This window comes from Lynx rufus, unplaced genomic scaffold (assembly GCF_022079265.1).
Source record: "Lynx rufus isolate CCGP_SWC_20201006 ecotype Redwood Valley unplaced genomic scaffold, mLynRuf1.p SCAF_14, whole genome shotgun sequence".
NCBI lineage: Eukaryota > Metazoa > Chordata > Mammalia > Carnivora > Felidae > Lynx > Lynx rufus.
Genome location: NW_025814828.1, coordinates 38,809,942 through 38,823,734, shown reverse-complemented (window position 1 = coordinate 38,823,734; position 13,793 = coordinate 38,809,942). Strand labels below are relative to the sequence as shown.

At 43.0% G+C, this 13,793-nt stretch overlaps 1 protein-coding gene across 1 annotated transcript in view; it reads left to right on the top strand.

The window, feature by feature from the left end:
* EFHC2 (EF-hand domain containing 2) overlaps nucleotides 1-13,793 on the top strand; it is a 204,268-nt gene that overhangs the window by 10,020 nt on the left and 180,455 nt on the right. The window lies entirely within an intron of this gene.

Genomic DNA, 13,793 nt, shown 5'->3' with positions numbered 1-13,793 from the left:
TTGATTTTTCACCATCTATTTTTGGACCTGGGAAAGACAAAAAGCAGTAAATAATGGCTTTGGGGGAGCTCACAAACTTTTGTGACATTCCTCAGCTGACCGAAGAGACTGTGCTCGATTGCTCTTCGGGTCGCCTTTCCTTACCCTTAGAAGGTGCATGTCGATTGCCTCTGTCCACCTGTAGCAGCCATGCCTAAAAGCCCGAAGGCATCGTCGCAGTTTGGGAGAATCCTCTCCGGAATTAGCTTCTTGCTTGTGTCTTCCGCTGCGGACCAGAGCATTTCTTATTTTAGCAACAGTAAATATAAGCGGGGAAGAAAGTCCTTGGCTTTTGTGGCTTAAATGGGCTTCCACAAAGCGGCCGGGAGAGCATGAAAATGTCAGGTACAAGTTGTGACTCAAAGCCTCTCCTGTGGCCCGTTGTGCCATGCAGAGGGACACTTCTCTCTTCCTCGTTGGCATCCAGTTTGGCTTTTTCTGGAAGCCGCACATTTTCCCCTGAGCATTCATTTAGGCAGGGCCCCTTAAGAGGCCAGTCACCCGACGACAGGATTCTAGATCCTCACGAGTGCAAATGTAAAGGGATTTCTTGGGCCACTTCCTGAGAAGTTTATCCTGTGACTATAGCCGTAGAGAGGGCAGAGCCCGCTCTGGAGGGGAGGGCGTCCCCGAAGCATAAGGAAGCGGGAGGTGGGCGTTTTCACTCCCTCCCTCATTAACCAGGCCCTCAGATACCTGAATTCGACCTGGAAATGCTCTACTGTGACAAAGTGACCGGCGTGGCCAGCTGAAGGCCAAACTAACCCTGTGCTTCATCCCCAAGGAGGGCACGGTCACCGTTCCTAGAGTTTTGGGGGCGAACAGGTCGGTTCACATGGCTTACAGTTAAGTTAGACTACCTGTTGTTCATCACATGAGTTTGGCAGTTGAAACGGAAATGGTGGTTTTATCATTTATGGGACTATTTCCATCTCATTTTGGGGAGACTTAAATCCTTTATTGCTCGTCTGTGTTCATGTTCATACTTCATGCTTTATACAAAGGCACCTGTGTGGGATGTTTCCTAGTCATCAAGGGAAGTGGACCCTCTCCTGGGTTTTATTGTTAATTGAAATTTTTGCTGAGGAAATTCTAGATACGCGTGTAGTTCTAAGAAATAATAGTTCACGTGTAGTTCTAAGAGGGATCCCGTGTACCCTTTACTCAGTTTCCCATTGGTAACATTTTGCAAAAAACTATAGTATAATAGCACAACCAGACAGTAACGTTCCGATAACCCACGGATCTTAAGATTTCCCCAGCTTCGGGGCGCCTGGGTGGCTCAGTGGGTTAAGCGTCCGGACTCTTGATTTTGGCTCAGGTCATGATCTGACAGTCCATGAGTTCAAGGACCATGTTGGGCTCTGTGCTAACAGTGCGAAGTCTGCTTGGGATTCTTTCTCTCCGCTCCGCCCCCCCCAAAATAAATAAATAAACATTAGAAGGTAAAAGATTTCCCCAGCTTTACTTATACTCATTTGCGTCTGTGCATTTAGTCTATACGTTTCATCACATGTGTAGGTTGCTGTGGTCACCCTGCCAGGGAAGATACAGACCAGCTCCATCATCACAGGGATCCGTCCTGTTGCCCTTTGATAACCCCACCCACCCCCACCCACATCCTTCCCATCAACTGCCAACTCCCTTCCCCCACCCCCCATGCTGATATCTCTGACTCTTGGCGACCACTAATCTCTTCTCCATTTCTTTCTTTAAAAAAAAATTTTGTTTAATGTTTATTGCTGAGACAATGCAAGAGACAGAGTGCAAGCGGGGGGGGGGGGGGGGAAGCGAGGGAGACACAGAATCTGAAGCAGGTTCCAGGCTCTGAGCCGTCAGCACAGAGCCCGACGCGGGGTTCGAACTCACAAACCGTGAGATCATGACCTGAGTCGAAGTTGGACGCCTAACCGACTGAGCCACCCGGGCGCCCCCACGTGTGCTCATTTTCTGAGAGAAACGTCCAAGAGTGCAATTGCTGGGTCATACGGTAATTACATGTTTAGTTTTATAAAAAAAACAAAAGCAAACTTACCAAGCTAATTTTGAGTGTGTGTACCATTTCACATTCCCAAGAGCAGCACGTGAGTGATGTGGTTTGTCTACATCCTCGTCAGCATTTAGTGTTGTCACTATTTTTTATTTTAGCTGATAGGCAGTGTAGGGATATCGGACTGTGGGCTTAAATTGGCATTTCTCTGATGGCTTATGTATGAGTTGAATATCTTTTCATGTGCTTATTTTCCATCTGTGTATCCACCTTGGTGAAATGTCTGTTTATATCTTTTGCCTGTTTCTAATTGGATTGTGTTTTCACTGTTGAGCTTTGAGAATTCTTTATATATTCTAGATACTAGCCCTTCATCTAAGATGTGGTTTGCACATATTTTCTCCCAGTCTGTAGCTTGTCTTTTCATCCCGTTAACTGACTCTTTGCATAGCAAAAAAGTTTCTAATTTTGATGAGGTCCAATTTATCAATTTCTTTTTATGGATCAGGCTTTTGACGTTAAGTCTCAGAACTCTCTGCCCAGCTCTGGATTCTGAAGATTTTCTCCTATGTTTTTTCCTAAAATTTTCATAGTTTGACATGTTCTGTTCAAGGCTGTGATCCATTTCCAGTTGATTTTTGTATACGGTGTGATGTTTAGGTCATGATCCGTTTCATTTTGGCCACGGTTACGTAATTACTCCACCATTTGTTGAAAAGGTTATCCTTCCTCTATTGAATTGTGCTTTGCCCCTTTGTAAAAACTCGTTTGAGCATTTTGGAGTGCTCGCTATTCTGTTCTGTTGGTCTATGTGCCCATCCTTCTGCCAATCCTACCGTTTTGATCACTATGGTAATACAGTAAACCTTAATATCAGGTATAGTGATTCCTTCCGCTTTTCTTTCATGAGTACCTTCTGGGTCTAGAGCCCGTACCTTCCGTAGGAATTTGAGAATAAACTTGTCTGTGTCTACAAATAACTTTGCTGGGATTTTGATAGGAATTGCAGTAAACTTCTAGATCATTTTGGGGAGAATTGGCATCTTTACTACATAGAGTCTCCCAATCCATGAGCCTGCTACGTCTCTCCATTTCTTTAGGTTGTCTTTGATTTTTGTCACCAGCATTTTGTACTTTTCAACCCACAGATCCTGTATGTGCTTCATATTTCATTTTTCTCTGGAGAGAATGTAAATGACATCATGTCTTAAATTTCCGTTTCATGGGGTGCCTGGGTGGTTCAGTTGGTTAATTTGACCAACTCTTGATTAGGACTCAGGTCGTGATCTCAACAGTTCATGAGTTCAAGCCTGGCATCGGGCTCTGTGCTGACAGTGTGGAGCCTGCTTGGGATTCTCTCTCTCTTCCTCCTGTGCACTCTCTCTCTCTCTCAAAATAAATAAATAAACTTAAAAAAATAAATTTGTTTCATATGTCCAGCATTAGCATATAGAAGTGTGATTGACTTTTGTGTGTTGATTTGCATCCTGTGACCCTGCTGAATTCAATTATTAGTTGGAGGAATTTTTCTTTTTTTGTAAATTCCGTGAATTGTTTTTTACATAAACAATCTTGTCACCTACAAATAGGGACAATTCCTTTTCTTCCTTTCCCATCTAGTATCCCTTCACTATTTTTTTTTTTTTTTTTGCCTTTCATGGTGGGTAGAACTTCTAATAATGTGTTGAATCAGAGTATGAGAGCAGACATTCTTGCTTTTTGTTCTTTAAAAAAAAATTTAATTTAAATTTGACTTTATTATTTTTTTATATAACTTATTGTCAAGTTAGCTAACATACAGTGTAGACAGCGTGCTCTTGGCTTCGGGAGTAGATTCCCATGATCCGTGACTTACATATATAACACCCAGTGCTCATCCCAACAAGTGCCTTCCTCAATACCCGTCACCCATTTTCCTTTGTTCTTGATCTTGGGAGAACATTTAGTCTTTCACTATGAAGTATGATGTTAGCTATAGGTTTTTTGTGGATGCCCTTTATCAAATCATTCCCCTGTATTCTTAACTTTTGGGGGGTCTTTATCATGAATGGGTGTTGGATTTTATTGAATGTGTTTAACCTGTATTAATTGATATTAACATTTGAGTTTTCTATTTGTTGATATGGTAGATTACATTGATTTTTTTTTTTTTCAAATGTTAGCCAGCCTTGCATAACAAATATCCCATGGTCATAGTGTATAATTCCTTTTATACAGTGCCAGGCTCCGTTTGCTTTTTTTTTTTTTTTTTTTTTTTTAGTTTGTGGCAGATTTTTTTCATTTATGTTCATGAGAGATTTTGGTCTGTAGTTTTCTTTTTTTTTTTGAACTGTTTCTCCGGTTTGGGTATCAAGATAATACTGACTTCATAAAATGAATTGGGGAGACTTCCCTCCTCTTTATTTTCAGGAAGACAGTGTACAAAATTGGTGCTAATTTTTGTTTAAATATTCTCCAGTAAAGCCAGCGGGGCATAGGGGTTGCTTTTTGGCTTTAGTTATTTATTATTGTGTTTGGCTATTAGTTATAAATTCAGGCTCTTTATTAATTTATTTTTAAATTTTATTTGCATGTTTTAATTTTTTTTTGATGTTTTAATTTATTTTTGAGACAGAAAGCAGGAGCTGGGGAGGGGCAGAGGGAGAGGCAGACAGGAAGTGAAGTGGGCTCCGTGTTGATAGCACAGAGCCCAGTGTGGGGCTCGAACTCACGGACTGTGAGATCATGACCTGAGCTGAAGTCGGACACTCAGCTGACTGAGCCACCCAGGTACCCTGTAAATTCAGGCTCTTTAGAGGTTACTATTCAGATTATTTCATCTTGACTGTATTTGGTAGTTTATGGTTTTGAGAAATTGGTTCCATTTATTTTAGTAAAACAATTTTTTTTAATGTTTATTTGTGAGAGAGAGAGAGAGACAGAGTGTGAGTGGGGGAGGGACAGAGAGAGAGGGAGACACAGAATCCGAAGCAGGATCTGGGCTCCGAGCTGTCAGCACAGAGCCCGTCATGGGGCTCGAACTCACGGACGTCGAGATCATGACCTGAGCCAAAGTCAGACGCTCAACCGACTGAGCCACCCAGGTGCCCCTATTTTATTTTATTTTTTTTAGAGAGAGCACAAGCTGGGGAAAGGGGCAGAGGAGGAGAGAGAGGGGGAGAGAGAGAGAGAGAGAGAGAGAGAGTGTGTGTGAATCCTAAGCAGGCTCTTTGCTCACCACGGAGCCCGACGCAGGGCTCCATCCCACAATCCTGGGACCGTGACCTGAGCTGAAATCAAGAGTCAGACACTCAACTGACCGAGCCACCCAGGTGCCCTGGTTCCGTTTTTTCAAGTTGTTGAATTTATGTGCGTAAAGTTGGTCAGAGTGTTCCCTCATTATCTTTTTAATGGCCATGGCATCTGTGCAGATAACCCCTATTTCATTTCTTATATTGGTGATTTGTATCTTAACTCTTTTTAAAAAATGTTTCAGTCTTGCTAGAGATTAGTTTTACTAATATGTATTTTTTTATTATTTTGTTTTAAAAATTTTTTTATTTATTTTTGAGAGAGAGTGAGTGCACGTGCGCACGCATGGGAGGGACAGAGAGAGAGAGGGAGACACAGAATCTGAAGACAGGCTCCAGACTCCGAGATGTCAGCACAGAGCCCGACACGGGGCCCGAACCCACGAACCGTGAGATCATGACCCGAGCCAGAGTCAGATGCTTCACCGACTGAGCCACCCAGGCACCTCACTAATAAGTATTTTTTGAAGAACAAATTTTGTATTTGATGGATGTTTTTCTATTTTCCTATTTTTATCAGTTTCACTGATTTCTGCTCTGATCTTTATTATTTCCTTCTTTGTGCTTGCTTTTATTTCACTGTTCTTTTTCTAGTTTCTCGAAGTAGGAACATAGGGTATTGATTTGACACCTTTCTTCATTTCTTTTTCTTTCTTCTTTTTTTTTTTTAATGTTTATTTATTTTTGAGAGACAGAGAGCATGAACAGGGGAGGGGCAGAGAGAGAGGGAGACACAGAATCCCAAGCAGGCTCCAGGCTCCGAGCCATCGGCGCAGAGCTTGACGCAGGGCTCGAACCCACAAAGCATGAGATCACGAACTGACCTGAAGTCGGACGCTTCACCCATTGAGCCACCCAGGCGCCCAAGACCTTTCCTAATTCCTGACACCAGTATTTAGTGCTAAATTTCCTCAACGCTGTTTTAGCTGCATCCCACATATTTTGATAGGTTGTATTTTCATTTTCTTTCGGTTCCGTGTGTTTTCTAAACTTTCTTTTGAGATTCCCTCTTTGACCCATACACTATTTAAAAGTGTTGTTGAAAGTGTTCAAATATTTGGAGATTTTTTTTCCCTGTTGTCTTTCTGTTATCGATTTCTAGTTTGATTCCATTATCAGCAGAGAATACAGCGGTTATGATTTTAACTCTTTTAAATTTGCCAAAGCTGCTCTTAGGGTCCGGGATACGGTCTGTGTTGGTGAATGTTCCAGGCGCACTTGAGAAGAGTATGTATCCTGCTGTCGTTGGTCATATGTGTTGGTTGCGGTCCCCAACTCTGACTGTGGATTTGTCTATTTGTCCTCTTAACTTTATCAGTTTTGCTTCACCTATTTTGAGGCGCTGTTGTTTGGTGCACACACATCTAAGTTGTGTCTTTCTGGTGGATCGATTCTTTTATCCTTGTAAATGTCTCTGTTCTCTCTAGTAATTCTCTTTGCCCTGCAGTCTAGTGTATCAGATATTGATATAGCCGCTTTTGCTGTCTTACAATTGGTATTTGCCTGGCGTGTCTTTTTTTCATATTCTTTACTTTCAGCTGACTTACGTCCTTGAATTTGAAATCCGTTTCCTGTGAATAGCAAGTAGTTGGTGATGCTTTATAAATGCACCCTGCAAATCTCTTTTGATTACTGTATTTAGATCATTTACACTTAAGCTGATTATTGATGTGTTAATGCTTATGTCTGATATATTGTTTCTGTTTCTTTCCTTTGTCTCTCTTCTTTTCCCATGGGATACTGAAACATATGTTTTTTTTTTTTTTAGGATTCCATCTTGATTTATTTATAGTATTTTTGGATATATAATACAGCTTCCAAAAATTTTTTATTACGGAAGTATAGTTGACATGCAATGTTATATTAGTTTCTGGTATACAGTATAGTGACTGACAGGTACAAACTTCCATTTGTAAAATAAATAAGTCACAGGGATAAAAAGTACAGCATAGGGAACTCAGCCAGTAATATTGTAATGACATGGTGACCACGCTTAACTGTGGTGACAGTTACGTGATGTGTAGAATTGTCAAGTCACTATGTTGAGTGTATCTCGTTTTTTTAAAATATTTTTTTAATGTTTATTTTTGTGTCTGAGAGAGCGAGAGAGAGAGAGAGAGAGAGAGAGAGAGAGAGAGAGAGAAGGACCGAGAGAGAGGAGGACAGAGGATCCAAAGCGGGCTCTGTGCTGACAGCAGAGAGCCTGATGCAGGGCTCAAACTCTGGAACCGTGAGATCATGATCTGAGCCGAAATCGAAGAGTCTGATGTTTAACCGTCTGAGCCACCCGAGCACCCCAAGCGTATCTCTTAGCATCGTTTCCCTAGTGGTTGTTCTGGATTTCATAGTATATATGTGTGACTTACGTGGAATGAAGCATAGAAACCTCGCTTCTGTTCAGGTCTCTATACCTTTCCCATTTTTAAATACTATTGTCAGATTGTTGGGGAGGGGGGTGGGAAGTCAGATGTGACTCTTGTGCTGTGTTGCAGGTTGTTTGATTTTTTTTTTTTTTTTTTTTTTTGGTGCCGTCTTCTTTGACCCTCAGCTTGCCTAGGATGCCGTTCTAGATGGTGTGTTACTACAGGAGTGCTGAACTTGGCAGTTAGGAAGAGCTCACTTCAGCCTCCCTACCCCCAGCGCACATACACGCGCACGTGAGAATGCACGCACACACCAGCTCTCACACTTGTGAACCTCCATCCATGAACAACTCCCTGATTTTACCCTTGAGGTATACTTTCTTCCATAATATCCTTAAAGAAGGTACTGGGCCAGGTCATGAGCTCCTGGTTTCCATCTCCAGATACATTGCCTGTGTGTATACCACTCACAGCTGCTTTTAGCTTTTCTATTCTTCTAGTCTCATCAGTGGAACCAGGTGCCCCTCTTCATAAATTCTAGAATTAATCCCCAGTAGATCCCTTAAGTCAGCGAAGGTGATAAATTTTCCTTCTATTTTTTGTGCTCAAAGTTTGAGAAGAGGTTTATTTTTGTCAATGTATAAAGAAAATTACCGGTTGGATCACTTAATAATCTTATTCTGTTTTAAAAAAAAAAAACATTCAAGCACAACTTTCGGAAACTAAATGTATTAGTTTGTAATGCTTTCTACTGCGAATAATGGAATACTTGACCCATAGAGGCTTAGAGCAAGCAGGGGTTTATTTTTTTCACCAAGCAGGCAGTCTGGAGGTAGGTGGCTGCTGGCATTCATTTAAAGGCTCCACTTTGAGCCAGCATCTCTGGGATCCTCCCCACCTTTCTCCTCATGATCTCAACGGGGCTGCTGTAGCTCCAGCCATCACATACGCATCTCAAGGCAAGAAAAGGTGAGCTAGGAGCAGCGTCACTTGCATTTGTCCCTTGGCTCAAGTGGAAAAAAAGCCTTTTCCAGACTCCCAGAACAGACTTCTGAAAAGGAGGCTGAGGAAACAAGTGGAGTGTTTTGCTTTTTCTGGCTTCCAAAAGGAGACCAGCAAGGGAGAAGCAATTTGGGAATGGATGTACTAATCAACTACAATAAGCTGACGGTTTTCCTGACCTTTGGGGAAGTCATTAGAATTCTTTTTACTGATTGGTGCTTGGGGTTTAATTATTTAGAGAAAAAAACAATCAGAGTTTTTTGAGGAAGGGGCTGTGCATCTCTTTAGATCTTACTGACTTAAATTTTATTTTCCACTCTACTGATTTAAATAGATTATTAAATATGTAAAACCAGGATGCTTGGGTGGCTCAGTCTGTTGAGCGTCCAACTCTTGATTTTTGGCTCAGGTTTGTGGGATTGAGCCCCGCGTTGGGCTCTGCAGTGACAGCATAGAGCCTGCTTAGGATTTTCTTTCTCTCTCTCTCTCTCTGCCCCTCCCCTGCTTGTGCTAGCTCTCTCTCCCTCTCAGAATAAATACACACACACACACACACACACACACACGCCAATGTTACATATGTAACACCAATCTTATTATTATAGTGAGCTGAGCTGATGGCTAAGAGTCATGAGCACAACAATTTTCCAGGTTAGGTTTGGAAAGAGAGGAAAATTAGCTTAAAAAATGTTTGAAGTTTCCTTGACTTGGGTTTTTTGTTTTTACATTTGGGGTTTCTTTGAGTGATTTAGCTTTATTAATAAGTAATGGTAGCTTTCATGCTCTTATTTTCCTGAGCCCTAAGATCCCACTATACCTGAGGCAATTTTGTCGTTATTTTCTCTGGGAGGTTCACAGCATCTACTGAGTGACTTTTTTTTTCTCTATAAAAGTACAGAAAACAAGAGAAAATGAATTCTTAAAATAAATATGACATGAAGGGAGAAAAAAACATCTATTCGTGGAGCAGAAGCCGACCAGTCTCAAACCTGATGAAGCAGGAATATCTAAGAATGATAGTTTTAGTAATTCTAGATCATACGTTCCATTAACCTCAAAAACACAGAAAAGTAGGTTGTTGTTAATGTACATCAAAGTATTAAGTACTGGGGCGCCCGGGTGGCTCAGTCGGTAAAGTGTCCTTCTTCGGCTCAGGTCATGATCTCAAGGTTCGTGAGTTCGAGCCCCGCATCGGCCTCTGTGCCGACAGCTCGGAGCCTGGAGCCTGCTTCGGATTCTGTGTCTCCCTCTCTCTCTGCCCCTCCCCCACTCACAGTCTGCCTGTCTCGCTCTCTGTCTCAAAAATAAACATTTAAAAACTATATTAAATATGGGACGCCTGGGTGGCTTCGTCGGTTAAGCTTCCCACTTCGGCTCAGGTCACGATCTCATGGTTCGTGGGTTCCGGCCCCACATCGGGCTCTGTGCTGACACACAGAGCCTGGAGCCTGCTTCGGGTTCTGTGTCTCCCTCTCTCTCTCCCCTAACCCTGCTCATGTTCTGTCTCTCTCTCTCTCTCAGAAATAAAAGGAAAAGGTGGTGATATCAGCTATTAAGTTTTCGGTCTCCTTATCCCATCTGTTTACGGTCATGGTGGTCATTTGCCTTGTTATATTTGTCAGAAGTAAAGGTATTCATTCAGCCTTGATGATGGAAACAAGGGGAAGTCCTTTGCTTTTCTCTAAGACGCACGACACATGCAAGGCCCAGCGTTTAAAGGCTCAGGCAGTGAGCGTGCATCCTGGGTTAAGCCCTTACACTAGTGAGTGACCTTGGGCAAATGACCTAAACTCCCTGTGTCTGAGGATCCCCATCTATCAAATAGTAACGATAAAGCATACTCAGAGATTCACTCTGAGAATTAAAAGGATTTAATGCTTTTAAAGTACTTAAAACAGGGGCGCGCCTTAAAACAAGGGTGGCTCAGTGGGTTGAGCGTCTCGACTCTTGATTTTTGGCTCAGGTCATGATCCGAGGTCATGAGATCGAGCCCCGTGTTGGGCTCCGTGCTGAGTGTCGAGTCTGCTTAAGATTCTCTCTCTCTCTGCCATCCCCTGCTCGCTTGCTGTCCGTCTGTCTCTTAAATAAAGAAGAAATAAAGTACTTAAAGCAATGCTAGGCACGTTAGCTGTTATGGCTACAGGAATGGTGCTTTCCAAGCACCTCATTCTTCCTGCCTTTGTCGCGGGCTTGTGAAGCATCTGGGCTTTGCCGGGCAGCCTAAAAAGAAACAGCGAGCCTCTGATGTCCTGGAGCCCTGAAGGAAAGATTATAGATGGATGAACAACTTGTGACGCTAGAGCCTGCTTCTCAGTTTGGCTTAGCTTTGTGGTTTCTACAGGGGCCCTGGCAGCTTATTGATTATCTAGCAGTCCATCCGAGCATGTGATAAAATTGATCTTCCCACCTTTAGCAACTAGGAAGTGGGGTTGGGGGAATCGGCTATTAATTTGATGTAAAGCATCAAGGGCAGTCTGAGCCTGGCTGCCGGCTTTCCAGTAGGGGCCTTATAAGCGGGGTGGGACCCGAGCAGTTGAGATACCAGGGAGCCCTGGATCTGAGGATAGTATAGTCCTCACTTCGTCATTCACTAAGACGTTTGCCTGGGGTGGCGCCCGGGTGGCTCAGTTGGTTGAGTGTCCGACCTCGGCTCAGGTCATGATCTCAGGGTTCGTGGGTTCGAGTCCCACATCGGGGTCTTATTGACAGCTCAGAGCCCGGAGCCCGCTTTGGATTCTGTGTCTCCTCTCTTTCCCCCTCCACCGCTCATGTTCGCTCGCTCTTTAAGAATCTTTAAGAATCTTTAAGATTCTACATGTAAGTGAGATTATATGGTATTTCTTTTTCTGTCCTATTTCACTTGGCATAGTTTCCTCAGGGTCCTTATATGTTGTCACAAATGGCAAGATTCCATTCTTTTTTTACAGATGAATAATATTTCAAGTGTGTGTGTGTGTGTGTGTGTGTGTGTGTGTATCACATTTCCTTTATCCATTGATTCATTGGTGGACACTTTGGTTTTTATCATGTCTTAGAGGCTATTGTCAATAATGCTGCCGTGAACATAGAGGTGCATGTATCTTGGTGAGCTGTGCCTTTTTCAGATAAAAACCCAGAAGAACTGTCTGATTGTGTGGTAGTTCTGGGTTTAATTTTTTTGAGGAACCTCCACACTGTTTTTCACAGTGGCTACACCAATTTACCTTCCCACCAGCAGTGCAGGAAGGGTCCCTTTTCTCCACATTGTCACCAACACTTGTTATTTCTTGTCTTTTTTTTTTTTTTTTTTTAATTTTTTTTTTCAACGTTTATTTATTTTTGGGACAGAGAGAGACAGAGCATGAACGGGGGAGGGGCAGAGAGAGAGAGGGAGACACAGAATCGGAAACAGGCTCCAGGCTCTGAGCCATCAGCCCAGAGCCTGACGCGGGGCTCGAACTCCCGGACCGCGAGATCGTGACCTGGCTGAAGTCGGACGCTTAACCGACTGCGCCACCCAGGCGCCCCTTGTCTTTTTGATAATAGCTGTTCCAGCAGGTGTGGGGTGATATCTCGTGTTTCTGGTTTGCATTTCCCTGATGATGAGTGATGTTGAGCATCCCTTCTTGGGTCTGTTGGCAATCTGTGTGTCTCCTTTAGGATGATACCTGTTCAGGGGCGCCTGGGTAGCTCAGTCGGTCACGTGTCTGACTTCGGCTCAGGTCGTGATCCCCCGGTTAGTGAGTTCGAGCCCCACATTTTAGGCTCTGTGATGACAGCCCTCTCCTCTCTGTCCTTCCCCCACTCGTTCGTGCCTGTGTGTGCGTGCTCGTGCTTTCTCAAAAAATAAAATGTTAAAAAAAAATACCTGTTGAGATCCCCTGCCCATTTTTTCCCCACTGTATCATTTGTCTTTGCGCTCTTGAGTTGTATGAGTTCTTCGTACATTTTTGGACATTAACCCCTCATCAAGGAGGAGATTTGCAGATATCTTCTTCTGTTCACCAACGCATCATGCTTTCGCAAACAGCCGTTGCCCTGGCTGTGTACAATCCTGGCAAAATGTTAAAGCTGAAGCAGCAAATTCGGGATAATGGTTACCTCTGGACAGAGAGGCAGGGGCGTGAGAGAGGGCTTCATTGTGATCTGAAATTTTTCTTTAAATTCAGGGCCGTGGATGGATGTTCGTTATATGATACGCTATCTGCTACAACAAATACTTACATTTGTTTAGTTTGTAAAATATCTTGAGAGCGAGCGAGAGAGCGCACACGCACGAGTTGGGGAGGGGCAGAGTGAGAGGGAGAGAGAGAAAATCCCAAGGAGGCTTCACGCTGATGGGGCTCAATCCCACAACCACGGGGTCACACTCTGAGCTGATATTAAGAGTCAGGCGCTTAACCAACTGAGCCACCCAGGCGCCTCTGTTTACATTCATTTGTTATGTATATTCATTTATTATTTATATTTAGCTCCTTGTGCACAGGGGCAAAGGAAATTTGGGAACGGATTTCTTAGGCCATAGAAAAGTCTATATGCCTATTTCTTAGGCATATAGACTTTTCACATTCCTAGGCATTGCTGGACCTCTCCCGAGAGGGATTATCTCCTTTCTTACTAGCAGGTGCATGCGAGTTGATGTTGGCCCCCATGTTTGCCAACCCTTGGTAGTATCGTCCAGGCCTTTCTGTCTCCGCCCAGGTCGCCAGAAAAGACAGGAGGGCAGTGAGGGAAAAGGACAGCGAGGTTTTAAAATCAGGATAACAGTGGCAGCTCTGAGGAATTTCCAGTTACGTTTGTTTTAATGAGGAAACGCTTTTATTTTCTGCGTTGGTGAAAATAACTTCTGTGGGAAAACCATTGCATTTTTACTCTGAAGTGGAACACTTTTTTTTTCTTCCCTGTTCGCATTCTTAGCAAATAAGTAGAATAGACCAATTAGCAAACTAATGTTCTAAATGTTCACTTGCAGTCAGTTATTTTTAACTGTTTTAAACAGCACGGAGCATTGGGTTTATTCCTCTTGCTTTTCAAAGTTTCGAATTTGCTAAAATGAACTGAAAATGTGACACAGCTTTCTGGGTAAGGATTGATCAGAATTTGTTTTTGCCACTCGAATATGCATTTTGT